Source organism: Chelonia mydas, chromosome 26 (assembly GCF_015237465.2).
Source record: "Chelonia mydas isolate rCheMyd1 chromosome 26, rCheMyd1.pri.v2, whole genome shotgun sequence".
In the NCBI taxonomy this organism is placed as follows: Eukaryota; Metazoa; Chordata; order Testudines; family Cheloniidae; genus Chelonia; species Chelonia mydas.
This window is the reverse complement of record NC_057859.1, coordinates 3,895,059-3,907,523: the sequence shown is the minus strand read 5'-3', so window position 1 is coordinate 3,907,523 and position 12,465 is coordinate 3,895,059. Positions and strand designations below refer to the sequence as shown.

Genomic DNA, 12,465 nt, shown 5'->3' with positions numbered 1-12,465 from the left:
ATTTGTTATCTATAAATTCATGTTGGCTATTTCTATTACCCTATTATTCTCTAGATGTTTACAAATAGATTGTTTAATAATTTGTTCCAGTTTTGAGTTTGTTAAAATCTATTCTTTTTAAGTCCATTTTCCTTACTCTGCTGCTGTTACTCCTTCCATCATCCTACTGCTTTGTACTACAGTTAGGGCTAGTGTGCCAGGTTTTGTACCTCATCAACCCCTTTGATTCCGGGGGGCGCATGGTTAACCCCACCTCCCAGCTTCTACGCCAGTTCTACAACCTCCCCGGTAGTCAGAGCTGTATGGACCAATGGCCAGAGTCCCTCTAAATCTTCTTCCCCTGGTGGAATAGCGTGGCCTAGCGGCCAGAGTCCCTATAGTGCGCTCCTAAAGCAGCATGGCCCAATGGCCACAGTCTCCCAAAACTCTCTTCCTCTGGTGGAATAGCATGGCCTAGCAGCCGGAGTCTCTATAGTGCACTACTAAAGCAGTGTGGCCTGAGGGCCAGAATCCCTCTAGGTCCTCTTCCCCTTGTAGGATAGTTTGGCCCAGCGGCCAGAGTTCATCTGCCTCCTTTGAGGTAAGAGAGGGGTCGGTGAACTATGTCATCACAAAAAGCAGCAGGTGAGCCTGGGCCCACCCGCCTTCAGCGGGCTCCACCCCAGGGCCCTGTCATTGAGGGTGTGATCTGCCCTGGGTCAGCGGGGAATCCTACCACAACACACTGCCCTCAGAGTGGTGGAAGATACCACTCCCTTCCCCTTCCTGGGTCAGTTCCTACCGTTCTCCAAACGTAGCAGTCCCTGTGGCATCAGGGTCTTCAGGTTCCTCAGCCCCTGGGGCTTCCTGGGGTTCCCACAGCTGCCAGGCTCTGGTTCCACTTCCTGGCCCCTTGGCTCCCTCCTGTATGAGTCGCCCCTGCTCCTGGGCTGGAGCCTCCGCTGGGTATCCTCCTTCCTCAGCCACCAGCCCTGACTGAGCAGCTCTGCAGGCTTTTATACTTGACTCTCTGTTGGAGCATGCCCAGCAGAGCCTCAGGGTTGTGGCTTCCTCTGCCAGCAGGGAAGGGTTGACCCTCTCATTCCCAGTGTGGGGCCAGTCCGCCCTGTTACAGCTAGTAAAACAGTATTTTAAAAATGGGAGAAAGTGTTTTTGAAAAAAATTCTCCTTTTTTCATTGACATTCAAAATTTTGGCAAAAAGTCTTCTCTAAATTCAAAATGACATTTCTCATCAAGATTTAGTAAATTTAAACGTTTCTGCCAATCCTAGTGCCTGGAGAACCGAATCAGAATCAGGGCTTTATTGTGCTGGATGTTGTACACACACAAAGCGAAAGAGAGAGCCCCTGTCTCAAAGAGCTGGTGTTTTTAATGTTTCATGCTAATGTGGAGGAAACTTTCCCTGGGGGCCAGTTCCAGATGCGCTCTAGTCCGAACAGGAATTAATTCAGGGAAGTCCAATGGCCTGAGTTATACAGGAAGTCACAATCACAATGGTTCATTCAGTCTTATCTGTGAATTTCATAATTGCCTACTACCATGTTTCTTGCATCTTGCTTTGAAGCAGCTGTTGCTGCTACTGTGAGACAGGATCGTGGACTAGATGGGCCCTGGTCTGATCCAATCTGGCAATCTCTATGTTCCCTGGAGAGTGCCAGGTCTCCTCTGCATAACATCAGATACCCCTCATGAAGTTTGCAGAAATGTCAGCAGTTAGGAAAGTCCAGTGGTACCAGATGTGAATGATAAGAGCATGGAGACCCCAGCATGAGAGTGAATGTAAAACTGTACCCAGCAGGAGTGCCGGGAGGAAAATCAACATGCAAGCTGACTCTTCAAATGCATCTTCAGTCTGGGAAAATAGGATGTAATTAAGTTCTTCCAGCAAGACTCCAGTATGTCTAATGATAAACTTAAAAAGGCCAGCTTAATGAAATGTCACAAGAATGCTGCCTGGAACAATTCTGTACCCTGTCTGCCAAGCAGAGCTGTACCTGGTGGAGAAAAAATTACAGTGGGGATATATAAGTGAGTGCTAGCATCCTTATCCCTGCTATAAGGATAAAGATACCATTAAAATCAGCAGTGTTATACCAGAATTTTAAACAGCAGCAGCCAAAAAATAGGGTCTAGGGAATTAATAGGAGCCAGTCTGCCCATGTGAATGGGACCTTTCCATTATTTTATTTCCTTTAGTAGTTAGAGTGGAGATATTGAGAGTCAGGACTTCTGATTTTGATTCCCAGCTCCGCCACTGACTGAATCTGTGACCTTGGGCAAGTCGCTTCACTTCTTTGTGCCTCAATTTCCTATCTTTAAAATGACATGCAGTATCTGCCAATCTTGCAGGGGCAGTGAAAGGCTTGACTAAAGACCTTTGAGATTCTTGGATTGAAGTGCCCCTAGCAGTGTTACCATCATTGGGGTGAAGTATAGGATCAAAGTAGTGAGAGATTTATTATTAATTATTTGTGTTACAGTACTGCCTACAGGCCACAACCAATATCAGGGTGCCATTGTGCCAGGTCCTGTACAGACACATGGTAAAGACTGTCCCTGCACCAGAGAGCTTACAGTCTAAATAGACCAGACAGACAAAGGAAGTCCTATTTACCCCCATTTTACAGATGGGGAAGTGACGCATAGAGAGATGAAGCGACTTGCCCAAGGTAATATAGGGATTCTTTAGCAGAGCTGGGTATTGAATCCAGATCTCCTGAGGTCCCACTCCGGTGTCTTAATTGCAAGACCATGCTTCCTCTAGAGACGGGGGAAGAAACAAAACAACAATTAGATGACTGAGTCTATACATGTCCAAGCACAGGAGACAGCCCCCCACAGAGGATGTGCTTTATGATTATTATATTCCCAGCATCATCCAGATAATAATGCTTGTGTCTTCACAGGAAAGTACTTAAAATATGCACATTCATTTAAAAGGAAGGGTGGTCTTGTGGGTAAAGCACTGAACAGGGTCTCATGAGATGTGGCTTCAGTTCCAGCCTCTGCCACACCCTCCATGTGTGACCTGGGGTGGGACACTTCATCTCTCTGTTCCCTATCTGCAAAATGGTGATACTAATTCCTTACCTCATTGGGAATAGTTTGAGGGCAAATTCACTAATGTGTGAAATACTATACTAAATACTATAGTGATGCAGGTTGTGTAAGGACCGAGAGCAGAGATTGACAAAGGGCATTTACGTGCACAACTCATTGAAATTCAGTGGGTGCTGGGCCCCCCTGAAAATTTCCCCCTGCATCGATAAGAGTCAATAGATGCAGCTTTATTTCTTGCCTGCCCTCAATCTCCTAAACTGGCTCTGACAATACACAGTGTGATGACAAAATGTGTCTCGCAGCTTCATTCTCCAGCTGGAAAAATTTAACATACACTAACTGGCCATTCTACACATAAACTGCATCTTGTTTTAATCTTACCCTAAAATCAAATTCTTTAAGCATAACTCCCTCAGGACAGGAAACTAACTCTGAATACATTTTGTTTGACGACCCTGTCAACCTGCCTTTTAAAAAAATAAATTCTTATTTAGAATGCATAATGCAAACATCTCATCTTCTAAACAGGAATGTAAGACACATTTTCAGGTAGGATGAAAAGAAAATGAGAAAAAAGAATAAGACTCTGAAATCTCTAGGAAGGTAAATGCAGTGTCAGAATGGAAGGTATTTCTCTAATGAGATTCATGTAAATACAAATATAAACATACTTTGCTGCACAAATCACATAAATGTAGGTACATAGCATTAAAAAGAATGACAACCAAAAAAGACACAGTGATAAATATATTTTACTCCTTCCCTTGGCTTCTTGTATAGGATTTTTGTCAGAGTTTGGTACTTGGTACTTTGCTAATTGCTCTTAATAAACAAATCACATTCATACTGATCAACATTTTCAAACGTGGGAGCCTGATGTTTGCCACCTGGAGAAAAGCAGCCTCGTGTTTGCATGTGCACAGCTCCTATTGCCTTGAGTGGAGTTTCTGGTTGCTCAGCACTTCTGTTATCGGGCCACTTCTATTTAGGTGCCTGAATATGGATGTAGGAGCCAACCTTCATGCACTCAGGTTTGAACATTTTGGCCATTAGGATTTTCAAGATCCCAATGGATCTTTATGGGTTAGGATCACGAGGTCCATTGACTTTCATTGATTTGTGCCCCTAAGTCACTTAGGAGCTTTTGGAAATGTCAGCAGTGGCTACTGGCATGGAAATTGCTCACAAGACCTGGAATGCGTTACTGTCCCTTGCAAGCAGCTGCTGAATGCTGCCCAGGTAATTACCACTGCAAGTTAGACAGCTGTCTGGCCTCTGTGAAATGAGTTGTTGGTTTGGATCCAGTGTCCATTTCACACACACACACGCCATCTCATTTGGTGCTAATTTGCTTATGGTCAGAGTTTCAAAACAGGCCAATAACAGACCGAGAAATGGAGACTGAGCCGGTTTCTCATCCTTCGAGGTTTGTCCACAGAAAAGCTGGTATAACACCATGAAAAGTGTGTGTTGGGTTGTCCCCTCTTAAAATAACTTCAGGGGCGCATACATCTTGTGCTAACGCTCTGTCCAGGAGTTAATTATACAAAATGAGGTGACCCTCTAGGTGTATATTTTTCTCTAGTACCAAATGTATTAACTATAATAAAAGCTAGCTGTTGGGTGCAATCAGATGTGTTTCTGCTTGAGAGAGGTGTAGTCCGTGCTGAAGATGCTCTGCATGCTATAACTTCAGAATGAAGTCACGTGAATGATTTTTTTTTTTTAAGGGATAAACCATTTGGGCCAACTGGTAGTCCATGCACAAGTTCCCATTTTCTTCAATGATGCCAGGATTTGGACCTTAACCCTTAGAACGCTGAAGGCAAGGATGCTTCTCCCAGACACAGCATGAGTGTATGTGTCCCACACCTCCAGTGACAAAACCTTCCCCTACAAACATCACAGACCTTCCTGTGGGCACAGGTCAAGCAAGCTTCTACTCTGCCAGCTGTCGGCCTGTCATACAAGTTCTAATAACCACCTCAGTCCCTTCCCACTGACACCAGAGAAGTGGTCTAACTCAGGTCCATCCATGCAGCTGCCCAGTGTTGCCTTTTGCAGCCCAGGCTGTTCCTGTGCTGTGGCTAGGTTCAGTCTCTTATCTCTCGATGCAGCACCTTTCACCAGCACTTTTTGAAATGCTTGTGCTTGCTTAAATTTCTGACCCTGCGCCCCCCCCCCCCCAGCTTCTCCTCTGCTCTTCCCAAGATCTAAGCAAGCTTTGAGAAGAGCTGGGAGTGGAACCTGTCAACATTCTAAAGTCACGGCATACTCAAGTGTCAACCGGGGAACATTTACAGACCTGAAATATACAGCCGGACCTGCCATCTGCAGACCCGAAAGCAAAGTGATGAACTGTGCATCTGTTTTCCACCCAGGTGCCCATCTGACTGCTGTGCCAAGTAGCTGAGGAGTATTAGATGTAGCAGCGACTTGTCTCCTCACTGCCCAGTGTATAATACAGATGGACAGTGGAGCAACCACAGCTCAGTCAGTAGCCTGCCCCTGCTCAGTTTGTTAGGAGTGCATTCTGCTTGTGACAAGAACAATAAAAGAGGGCAGGAGGAAGATGATCTACTATTGTTAAACACATGTCGAACGAGTCCTATTTATACTACGCAGAAGAGCTTGTCAGCTCCATAGGGTTCCTAAGTCAGCCTGACAAATGTCAGAAAGAAGAATGACAGATGTCATGGGCAAGGGCCAGGTCCGGCCAACTGCTGCATGAGCTTCACTACTAGGCAATGTGCATCCTATGGTCCTTGTCCAGTTTTCAGTCAGTCGTTACTCAGGCAAATGCCCCTTGAAATCAGTGAGAGTACGGCCCAGAGGAGTCTCTTCCGTTTTAAAGACCCAGGCTTGTTCCGGAGTTTAGTCCACCTAACAAATGAACAGCGGCTTGTTCTACTCAATCCAAAGACTCTTTCTTCTCCCTTCTCCCATAGCGGGTTTGTTGGGGAGTCATGTGAAGAGATCTACAGCTATGCTGGGTGTTGGAAGAAGCGTAAACAGAGATGTGTGCATATGGGTGTGGGTGTGCATGCACAAACAGGTCAGATATCCAAAACAAATCTGGAACTTAACATTGGAAGCTCTTCATGGGCTTTTTGTTCTGAGCTTGTACAGCACCTACCGCAATGGGGTCTGATCCATTATTGGGGCCCCTACCTGCTACTACATTACAAGTACTAAATAATAATAAAGAATTGTCTGGTTGGAGGCATGCGCTGATCATATTTTTCATTAGTGAATGGGGGGTAAAATTCACTCTCTATGCAGCACAAGCCAAATGCACCACTTAAACTCTACTTTGAGAACTTGAGTGAGATGTAATTGGCACATAAGCCACGCAGTGAAGCTCACATCCGTACCAGACCTGATTCTCTGCACAGAGGTGAACTTCACTCTGAGTATTAGTATATCCTGGCTTCACCCTGTCTCCAGCTGGTTCCACTCAATGTCAGGGCTGCAGCAGCAAGCTCTAGGTCACCATGCCCTTCTGGCCCTTCACCATTGGGCCTGCAGCCTGGATTTTGCCAGCAATAAATCAAGCCCTTAGATTTTATGTGCTGAAAGTGAACAGGATGATGGATTTCACAATGGTGAGTGGATTTTTTTCTTATGTATTCACTCCAGTGGCCAGATTTGCTGAAGCATTATGCTCCCAGTCCATAGCACCCTTGTAGCTTGTTTGTTTAATTGATTGCAATGCTATGTCAACCTTCCCGTGCTGAAGCCTCAAATATTTGCAAACTGAAATACACATAATATTTGGCACGATTTGATCCTCATTGCAATACAGCTGCAGCTGCTGCAATTTACACATTAGAGACTGGAGGACAGGAATCCAAATATACTCAATTAATTAGGGTTATGTCCATAGACTTTATTCAGTTCCATCAAGTTTGTGTAGAATTGTGTTTCCTGTTTCCTGAGGGCTCAAGCATGTTGGTTTACCAGAGCAGTTGTTTTCTGATTGCTCACCCATGGTATTAAAGGATGATGATTATGGGGCTCAGCAGAGGCAAATATTTGCTCTCTTGGTCTGAAGATTTCTCCTCCTCTCTAGCTCCTCCTGTGAGTCTCACCTCTGATGCGTTTGCACCATCCAAATCAGTATAACAAGAATCAGACTCTTTCTGCAAAGAGGCCAATGATTTTGCAGTATCTGCCAAAAGAGAGACACTAAACATGGGGTATCTGCCACTCAGCAATACTGCGATGCGAACATGACCCATGCTGTCTTGTAAACAGAGCAGTGTTAGGTGGAGTCATTGTTTGGATAACAGCCATTCAAGGTACTGAAAGGAAGCAGTGTTGTTGATTCAGTATGGTGCATTCCTCTCCCTAAGTATAGTCAGCCTGTAATAAATGTTCTTTCATGCTGCCAGAAAACTGCAAAGTTGTTTATTATTATTACTTTCATTAACTATGTTCCCCTGTGCCAGAGAAGGGGTGGGTAATTTATAAGGTGCTGTGGTGAAGAGCTGATCAAAGGAAGCCAGTTTCCCTCTCTTGACTACTTTCTATTCCCTCTGAGGCTCCCCCACCAGATGTTCACCCAATGGGCCCCACTCGCCCAAAGCACTTTAACACAGGTGTAACTAGCACAAGTCTGGAGCATCTCCATCAGTTATTCCTGATTTACACCATTCAAACCAATAGCAGGATTTCACCCGGAAGAATTTTTTTCGCAGCTGCAGAGGCCTCCCCTCTTGCACAAGTACAATCCAAAAGCCTAATCCAAAGCCCAGGGAATCAGAATCCGGGTCCTCTGTCCAATGTGGAGGGTAATTAACCTTCCTTTCCTGTTCACCTAAATTTCTGTTCCCTCTTGTCTGGTTGCTTTCCCTTTCCCAAGCCTTGTTTACAGCCATCCCCGCAGTGAGTCTGCATTTGCCTATCCAGTTTTGAATCATTCTCTTTTGTGAGCATTCGCAGTTTCATTAGCCCTGATTCCTTTCTTACCTAATCACAGGATGGATAAATCATTCCTAAGGAGACCCATCCATTTAACATGCAAACAAAAACGGCGTCTAAAGTGGGTGGAGGAAGTACAGGAGCCTAAGATTTCTGCTCTTAATGGAAGATTTAAGATGATAAGGCCAAATGCCCAGCTGGTGAAAACTGGCACTTTGGAGCTTTGGTGATTTCACCAGCTGAAGCTATGTCCCATATCCTATAAACTGTTCCTTTATGCAGGGAGATATCGAATGGCCAAAGTAGCAGACAGATGCACAGACGTACAGAGAGTTTAAAAAGCACTTTTGCATTTTAAAACCTCCATGGCTCAGCAGAGCCAAGGTGATTGCAATATGATATCTCCTGTCTATTTGAATTTTCTGTAGAGCTTTAAATAACTCCAGTGCTAGTCACTGTCTTTATACTTCCTTTTTTTTTTTTTTTTTTTGGTGGCAGCTGAAAAGACTCCCCTTAGCTTGAACCAATTTATCAGTTTCAAAAGAAAGGCTAATAAAACTGTCATTTCTGCCCTAAGTGTAAAGGGTGCTGCTGATATGCTGATATTAATGCTTATTAAAAGGAGAGCTGTCTCTTAAGGGGGCTTTATATTTTTATATATATTTATATATAATTTGCCTCCCTGTCTTGTTAAGAATCTTATTCTTGGGGGGGGGGGGGGGAGAGAAACCTAGTAACCCAAATAATGCTTTAAACTGACAGAGGTATTGAATACCTATCTATAAAGTTAGTGTTTTTTTTGTGAAAAGAAAAGGAGTACTTGTGGCACCTTAGAGACTAACCAATTTATTTGAGCATAAGCTTTCGTGAGCTACAGCTCACAAATTCTTAAATTTATCTTGGACACAAGCTGCCAAAAAATCAAGTTAAAAAGTTAAACAGTTGTGTGTTTTTGTTTTGTTTTGGCCAGATGAACATTTTGAGGCAGTAGTTACAAGGATTATTAAAAAGTAACACACGCCTTTTGCAATTCTCTAGAGAGTCCTTTTGTTCTGTCCCAATTTCTCTCTGAAAACCAGGCACGATTTCTTCATTGAGAACAAGTGAATCTGCTGCAAGGTACAACTTTGCTGTTGTGGATAATGAACAGCAACATAAGAATGGCCATAATGGATCATACTGGGCTTCATCCAGTATCCTCTCTTTAGTAGCAGATGCGCCAGAGGAAGCTGCAAGAAACCCTGCAGTGAGCAATTATGGGATAACCTTGCCCCAGAGAAAGTTTCTTCCTAAGACCCAATAATTAGAGGTCAGCTCATTCCCTGATATATTAGGTTTTCAAGGATGAGGCCCTTGGGATATAAGACTGTGCCTAAAGATGGAATGAGCCACCTTGCTCACAGGGATACTTTCATTATAAAACATGTATCAGGTCAGATCCTTCGCTGGTGTAAAGTGGCATAGTGCCATGAGATCTAGCCCATTATTTCTTTGAGGGTCTCAGGGTGTCGGCATTGCTGCAGTGTATCTCATTACAACAGAAGCATTATAAAGCCACAGGCACTCAATATAAAAGTGAAGATATCACTAAACAGTTACAATTCCAGCTCAGTTTACATTGACAAAGCTTCTTTAGGAAAGAGATAAAAGGTTTCTTAAAACTAGAAAAAGCTAGTATCTCTTTCCACAATAGCGTATTCTAAATGGAAACCCTGAACTCCTATAGTCAGTTTTTTCATTTCCCTCCACAGCTTTTTTGATAGTAATATGGAGTGTCCAAACCTTTCCACCATCCCTTTCTAACACCTTCACTTACTGACAAGAAGAGAGGAAGTAAAGTCCAGTGGTTAGATCACTAGCCTGTGACTTGGGAAATCTTGGTTCAATTTCCTAAGTGAGTTTGAGCAAGTCTCTGTATGTTTCAGTTCTTGTCTGTAATGGGGATAAAGGCACTGCCCTAGCTCACAGGTGTTGTCAGGATAAATACGTTAAAGAGTGGGAGATGCAGTACTTTACTTCAAAAGCGGAAGCCATATAAGTACCTGAACAGATAATACAGGTCTGTATCCTAGCTGCTTTTATTGGAAGGTCCATTAGAAGTGAAAAGAATATCAAGAGGTAAAGGGTAAGCATAATATGCTATGCTCACTTAGTGTGGTGTTCAGCTCTGATGGGACTGAGCAGAATCAACGCACATTTTGTATCCGGATTTACCTTGAGCTGAATCCAGAGCTACTGTGTATTCATTACATTTATAATTCGAATGCACTGCCCTCAGTAAATAACTAGATATGATACTGGAGTCTGGGGGACTCTTAGTTTGCACCTCAGGTATATTTCTCGTATCGGAATTGTGTCATTTTTTGGTGAGAAAAACACAGTGATCCAATGTATCTTGATACCAGCTTCTTCAAAGGTAAATATGTTGCCTATGTTTTGACTAGGAAATATTCTCGTGATTATAACTAGAAATGGAAGGAAACTGAAATAGTAGGCTAACTGTGGGCACTTTAGCCCTGTTTCAGGAAAGCATTTAAGCACATGAGTTAGTCAAGTGGTTCTCAACCAGGGGTACTTGCACCCTTGGGGGTATGCAGAAGTCTTCCAGGGGGTCCATCAACTCATCTAGATATTTGCCTAGTTTTACAACAGGCGACATAGAAAGCTCTGGGAAAGTCAGTACAAACTAAAATTTCACTCAGAAAATAACTTGTTTATACTGCTCTATACACCGTACACTGAAATGTAAGTACTGTACAATATTTATATTCCCATCGATTTATTTTATAATTATATGGTAAAAATGAGAGTCAGCAATTTTTCAGTAATAGTGTGCTGTGACACCTTTGTATTTATATGTCTGATTTTGTAAGCGAGTAATTTTTAAGTGAGGTGAAACTTGGGGGTAGGCAGGACAAATCAGACTCCTGAAAGGGGTACAGTAGTCTGGAAAGGTTGAGAGCCACTGGATTAGTCTACCCAAATTCTACTCACATTTACAACAGTGTCCTCGGTGAGAATACAAATTGTCTCTGACTGTGCAGTATTTGAATATATCTTCTGATAAACGCTCCCTGAGGTCGCATCTATGAGGGGCCGTCAAAATTCAGCACCTAGGCCACAGCTGGGAGGAGCAGTAGAAGAGGAAAAGACTTACTTTATTATGCTGTGGATTAGGAAGTCAGAGAAGTGACCCCAGAGTTAAGGTTGTGTGACGCTGCTTCCTTTAAAGTCTGGTTTGGGCTCTATCCTTGCAGAAGAAAAAATTCTGCATACGTTTTTTCACATGGAGTCTGTACCCAGAGAAAATCTGAAGCTTTTTCCAAGACGCGGGAATGAAAACAGGTGATTGATTCGCCTTCTGAAGATTCTTCCATCATATCTTTGCCCACTCCTAGTTCAATCTTGTTGTGTTGTGCTTGCTTTAGATACTTATCCTGTGCATAGAACGCTTTTTTTTTTTTATCAAACTGGGGGTGGGGGTAAAAGCTATGAGAGTTGATCTCCCAATAAAAATGTATTGAAGGGGTCCTAAAAATATTAAAAATTGCTAAACATGTTAAATAGCACCTCAGTTCACTCTTTCTTTCAAATTATATTCGCACTGAAAATGTCATTGAGACTGTCCTGCATTTTCAGCCGTTATTATTTCTATACCAGCAGCACCCTAATAGACCCCACTGATATTTGGGGTCTATACAGTGTACTTACACTGTACAGACACATAGTAAGAGATGGTCCTTCTCCCAAAGAGGTTACTGTCTAAATAGACGAAGACAGAGAAAGGGTGGGAGAATGAAAGAATTATTATCTTCATTTTACAGATGGAGAACTAAGACCCAGAGAGGTGAAGATCACATAGAGACTCTGTAACAGAGCCAGGAACCAAACCTACACCCCGGAATTTGACACCGTTCCGTTATCTACAGGACTGTTCTTCCTCACTAAATCCCGGTTTCTTTCCTCAAAAGGTAAAACTATATTAACATTTTTTGGGGGAAAACATCAAAATAAACATGTAGAATTTTGCCAGTGTTTTCCTTTTTCATGGCTTGAATTTGGCCTCTGACAGTTTTTCCTTCTACAGTGTTGTTTTTTAATAACTTGCTACTTATTGAAAAATTTTCATTACAGCAATGAGCAGAAAGGCAATGAAATTATAAGAAATATAGAACAATAGCTCTTAGTGTCTGCATGAAGCAGCCAATTTTTCCCACATAGTGAGAAATAATTTCAAAAAGGAATTACTTAACCCATTCTATTGCTTTGGGAACCCTTCTTTTTCAAAGTTGGGATGTGACAATTTTATCACTCTACAATAGACACAATGAGGCTTTGTTTTCCATCATGGTCTAAACATCCCTAGCCTTTGAGCCACAGCAAACAAAACTAAAGACACATTCTTTTATAGCTATTGTTTAGCTGCATGGGTTTAGTATTAAATTGGCAGGGACCCTGCCTTTCAGTTACAAACCTACCTG

At 42.9% G+C, this 12,465-nt stretch overlaps 1 long non-coding RNA gene across 1 annotated transcript in view; it reads left to right on the top strand.

The window, feature by feature from the left end:
- Positions 1-12,074, top strand: part of LOC122463894 — a 61,490-nt gene extending 49,416 nt beyond the window's left edge. Inside the window, exon 3 of the long non-coding RNA XR_006287617.1 lies at positions 11,809-12,074. This is a non-coding gene — a long non-coding RNA (uncharacterized LOC122463894). The remainder of the gene's footprint in view (positions 1-11,808) is intronic.
- The last annotated feature ends 391 nt before the right edge of the window (positions 12,075-12,465 follow it).